Here is a 6,000-nt window from a genome sequence, read left to right on the forward strand (position 1 = left end):
GTATAAGACACCCCCTATTTTTGAGGACTCAAATTAAGAAAATGGGGGTGGAGATGTATCCGTGTATAAGACGCCCCCTAATTTTTGACATTATTTTTAGGGGGGAAACCTAGTCTTATACACGGAAAAATACGGTAACTTATTGTTTCGCCTAGTGAAAACACACTCATGAGGAACTGCATACCTAGTCAAATTGCATTTCCAAACACTGGTTGGCCTGTGCTTTTTAGATACAGACTAGCATTGCGAGGGCTTTATTTGCATGGAAGAGGTAGTGAGTAGGAGAAAAGATGTCTAATTCTTCTCCTACTGCTGCTTCCCCCAATTACAGACCTGCACTGAAGGAAACATGACCTTTGTATTCTACCATTGCATTACTAGCAACTGTAATGCAGACTAGCAGAATGACAATTATCTAATAGAAAACAAAGTAAAAATACTTTTTTTTTCAAACACTGTGAATAAATTTAACTTAAGAATGTAATGAGAGCTCTACTAGATCAGCCGACCAGATGCTGACCAGATGCTTATTGGAAGTCCACAACAAAGGAATTATTTTTTAAACCTTCTTGATGGTTGCAATCCTATGCTCTCTTCCTTGGGAACGAGGCTGCAATCTTGAAGTAAAGCTGCAATCCTTTCTTTACCAACTTGAAAGCAAGCAACCTTTAACTCTGTCAGACTTTCTTCTGAGCAGATATGTGTAGGATAGCACTAAAGACCCTTCAACTAAGTGGGGTTTATCTCTGTGGAAATATGCTTAGGCTGCAAATTTAACTGAACTTACTTCTGAGTGAGCACATGCACTTGGGCTGCATGGTCTCCCAAGGACAGTTGAAGGGGGAAATCATTAAGCATCTTAAAATGGATCTCACCATCTACAGAGGCACTAGATAATGGGTTCTTAATTACATCCTTTGGTTGCTCATAGGACATTGGTTTTTAATGTGCTCATTATCAAGGCTGGCTTTTTATTTGTACTAAAACAGTGGAGAAGACTATGATCAGAACCTGAGCCAGTACCCTCAAAAGTCTGCATAGTGCTTAAATGGTATTATCTTCATGGTTGGGTTCTGCTGATTCACCAAGAGTGTGGAGAGGTTCCTAGTTCACCTCCACTAAGCTAGTTTGTCCCCACAGCCGGAGGAGAAGAGGACAGAGGGTGAAGAAAGAGCTGTGAGTACAGTGGGGGTGGCGGGGGGGGGGGACTTCCCCAGGAAGTCCAATATATGGGGAAATTCAACAAACCTGCTGCACCTGAATCTGGGGGTGGAGAATGCAGCTGAATGTGACACAGCTGTGGGCAGCCTGAGGAAGTACTGGGACTTCTGCTGGTTTCTTATGAGCCAAGCTTGCAGACTGCTCTCTGTTTGGTTGGCTCCAGAAGCTCTTTGCTGAACTCACGGCTCACAGCATTTTTTTGATGGCCTCTTTGCCAATATTCTGCTTAAGCCTATGACTTCACTCTTTTTAGGGAAGATGATACTTCCAGGCTTTTCTTAGGCTCCTGCCTCTCTTCTGCCTTGACACTTCCACCTGCTCCAGACCTTCTACCTTCTCCTTCAGCTTCTTTATCTTCTAGTCAGAAATCTTCTGCTTCAGCAGCAGCAGACCTAACTTATTTATACTGTATGTCATAGATCTAGATTGTGTGTGAAGGACACAGAAAAAAACAAGTAGCCTCCATTCATCCTAAAATAAAAAATCATGTGTATGTAGTCTCAGGCTATGTCCACAGCATACAACTGAATCACTATGGTACCACTTTAACAGCCATGGCTTGTAAAAGGTGCTGAGAGTTGTTGTAAAGGACCCCTGAAAGTTAAGTCCAGTAGCGAACGACTCTAGGGTTGCGGCGCTCATCTTGCTTTACTGGCTGAGGGAGCTGACGTTTGTCCACAGACAGTTTTTCTGGGTCATGTGGCCAGCATGACTAAGCCACTTCTGGAGAACCGGAGCAGCGCATGGAAACGCCATTTACCTTCCCACCGGAGCAGTACCTATTTATCTACTTGCACTTTGATGTGCTTTCAAACTGCTAGGTTGGCAGGAGCTGGGACTGAGCAAAGGGAGCTCACCCCGTCACGGGGATTCGAACCGCTGACCTTCCGATCGGCAAGCCCTAGGCTTAGTGGTTTAGACTACTGCGCCACTTGCACCACCTGTGAGAATTGTTAGGAGACTCCTATTCCCTCCTCCACCTCCATTTCACATCAATCTTTGGATGTATAGCTCTTCATGTTCACTCCAACATTGCCATTGTATGAGATTCGTTGTAGGTGTTAGGCCTCACCATTCCACACTGGCCTGATTGTGGGTTAGAAAGGGCCTTTTTCCCTTCTTCTTTAGTGTAGTAGATTTTTCTATGGGACTGCATTTATTTAGACCCAGCTGAAACAGATATCCCACTGTACGTCAGTCGTTGGAGCCTCATTGGCATAAACAGGGTACACAAAGTCAAATGTGTATACTAGATGAGGTTGGCATTTGAGTAAAATAAGTTATATATTGCTCTTCATCACCCCACAGAGCTACAATTTCCACAGTGGTTTAACAGTCAACCCCTCTTCCCAGGGATCTATGAGAAGGTGCGGCCGTAGTATTTGGCTTTAGTATTTCAAACTTCACCCTTCACATAACTCTCCGCCAGCCACACAGCAAAATTTTATACAACATTGTGCATAAAACCAACAACCCTGTTTCAGTAAACACATTTTAAAAGGCGATTTATCCCTTTTAAGTTGTAAGTTGTAGTCCATAGAGGTTGGACCAGATGGTCCCTTCCAGCTCTAGAGCCTATGTTTCTAAAATGCTTGGTTGGTGGAGGCTGTACCTTTTTTCTTGCTCTAAGCGGACTTTGTTTAATCATACACTCATATTCTTTTTGAATTGCTTTTTATGTCTTATATTTGTGAACGATAAGACTTTATTGCTCTATCCTTTTTTGCTATGCAGGAGTCATCTCTTTCAACTTCTTAGCCAAGGGATTTATTTTGAAATGAAATTTCTGGATAGGGAAGCTGTTCAGTTTGTATCCTGGTTCCATTTCCTGTTTACATCAAACTGTTCTGCATTACCCCCATCATGTCACCCGGCTTCTTTGGTAGTCAGGGTGTGCTTCCTTCCATTCCCCAAATAGTCACTGTGACACAGCTGAGCTATTGTATTTCCAGAGAAAGAAATCTAGATACTCATGTCGCCTATGATGAACAGTTGGCGATAGCTGAAACGGTTAGGGGCTTACATTCATTTATTGTCCAACTAAATACTGACTCATGAATTATTTTACTTATTTTATTATTTTCGGTCTGCCTTTTAGGGCAAAGCCACACAAGCAACTTTCCTAAAGCTTAAAACTACAGTATATAGTGGTACCTCGGGTTACATACGCTTCAGGTTACAGACTCCGCTAAGCCAGAAATAGTACCTCGGGTTAAGAACTTTGCTTCAGGATGAGAACAGAAATCGTGCTCCAGCGGCAGCAGCAGGAGGCCCCATTAGCTAAAGTGGTGCTTCGGGTTAAGAACAGTTTCAGGTTAAGTACGGACCTCCGGAATGAATTAAGTACTTAACTCAAGGTACCACTGTACATATCGGGACGCGGGTGGCGCTGTGGGTTAAAGCCTCAGCACCTAGGACTTGCAGATCGAAAGGTCGGCGGTTCGAATCCCCGCGGCGGGGTGCGCTCCCGTCGTTCGGTCCCAGCGCCTGCCAACCTAGCAGTTCGAAAGCACCCTCGGGTGCAAGTAGATAAATAGGGACCGCTTACCAGCGGGAAGGTAAACGGCGTTCCGTGTGCTGCGCTGGCTCGCCAGATGCAGCTTGTCACGCTGGCAACGTGACCCGGAAGTGTCTTCGGACAGCGCTGGCTCCCGGCCTTTAGAGTGAGATGAGCGCACAACCCTAGAGTCTGGCAAGACTGGCCCATACGGGCAGGGGTACCTTTACCTTTACCTTTTACCACTGTACATAATCACAAACACATTTACCATAAAACAACAACGTGAAATAGTATAAGCAAGTAACAGGTCAACAGCATCCCATTATAAAATAGCCAAAACATAAAAATATAAATTAGCAAAAAACCTTTACGAGAAAGCAAATCGAAATAAATGGGTTTAAAGAATGTTTTACATGTGCTTTAATGGAAGCATATTCCCTGAGGTTGGCAAAGAGTTCCACTTGTGTGGGTTCTCCACTGTTCAGTAGGGCGGTTCATTAAAAACTTTTTTTTTTTAATGCTGCTCCAAAGGTCTTATCTTACTACACTAGGGATTATATAGCTATATCTGGAATTTCATGCATATCAGTTAATATCTTGACCCTGCTCCACTGAATTGAAATTTCAGCCTTCGTGACATAGGAAAATGGCCAAGTAAACAGCTATTTTCGTGGAGGAGGGTCAAGATATTTACTGATATGAATGAAATTTCAGATATAGCTATATAATCCCTAGTGTATTAAGATAAGACCTTTGGAGCAGGCATTTTCAAATATATATATATATATATATTTTAATGAACCGCCCTACTATTTGGGCCCCACCTCTTGTATCTGTAAAATTTAATTTGGCCTCACCAGGAGCCCTCAGGTCTCAGAGCAAGAGAGGTCTACAAAGCAGTCCTTTAGAGCACCACCTTACTAGAGTTGTGTACTGTACATTTTTGCTTGATAATACTGTACATTATGTCTGCAATCCTATATGCATTCAGTTGGATTTACTTCCCAGTCAACATGGACAGGGTGAAGCTATTGTGGGGCAGCATATACAGTATCCCCAATTTTGAAAATTATTTCTGTACCCAGGTTTTCAGCCTTCTGGAACACAGGCTCATCTTGTTATTAGTGAATATTTGGTAAAGATTCAGTGTATAGCTTATCTGTATCCTATAATAACGTGCAACCACGTATTCATGCTATTCTGAATGGCCTCGGCTTTCGCTACCCGCAGAGCCAGGGCAAAGTATAGTGTTCTTTCAGCTTAGAAACTGCAGGGCGCACCACAGGCGGGTGGAAAGCTGCAACATATACCTACAGTATTGCAACTAGGACTGCAGAGTTGTTTGAAGCTGCCGATTTATAACAGCGGGAATTAAATAACCTTATAAAAAGCAGCTCGAGAGACCTCGTATGGCAGTGCACCATTTATAGTGCGGAAGGTTAATGAGGGAAAACGAAGGAATAAAACCCACGCCCTGTGCCTTCTCCGATTGCATGTGCTTCCATTAGACCCATTAGCTGCATGCCTGATGGCAGGCCTGGGAACTTCGTTTTTCCAAAGAGCGAGACGTCTGAACCTGGGCTTGCAGGCTGTGAACGGAGGGGTCACACTCAGGGAGGGGAGTAAGTCCTATTAAAGGCCAGACTTACTTATTATGTACACGCAAACGTGTTGAGGGAGCTCTAAATAAGCTTGCTAAACGTGCCATATACTGGCAGGTACTTTCTCTGCGGGCAAACCAGAGATGCCTGCAGCCTCCCGGGCGCGAAGACGGAGCACTGCCTTCCCGCGGTCTCTTGTAGCGAAACCACAGGCGACCTTTCCCCCCTCCCCTCCCCTCCCCCCCCCGCAAACGCATTGGTACATCCCAGAGTCCTATTTATCAAGCGCAAGGAAGACCTTACCCGCTAGGGAATTCTAGGGGTGGGGGTGGGGAAAAGGAAGTTTCTCCCGAGGTAGGAGGAGGAAGGGATTGACAGGCAGCCAGGCCAATCGCCAGCGGGGCTTCTGAGAGCGGAAGCCAATGGCGGGGCCCGAGAGCTCGGGCGCGGCGGATCCACACGTGGGAGGGAGCGGAGGGAGGGAGCGGGCGTCGCTGCGCCTGCGCCGCAGAGGGGCGGAGGGCGAGTGGCGTCGCCGCCGTCCGGCGTTCGGTGTTGGCGGCCGCGGCGGCTGCGTTCGCGAGGGAGGGAGGGGCCGTGAGGGAGGAGAATGGATCGGGCGGGCGGGCGGGCGGGCGGCGCTGGGCTGAGCTGAGCTGAGCCGCCGCGGGGAAGTCG

This window comes from Podarcis pityusensis (assembly GCF_964106645.2).
Source record: "Podarcis pityusensis genome assembly, chromosome: 10".
NCBI classification, from domain to species: domain Eukaryota; kingdom Metazoa; phylum Chordata; class Lepidosauria; order Squamata; family Lacertidae; genus Podarcis; species Podarcis pityusensis.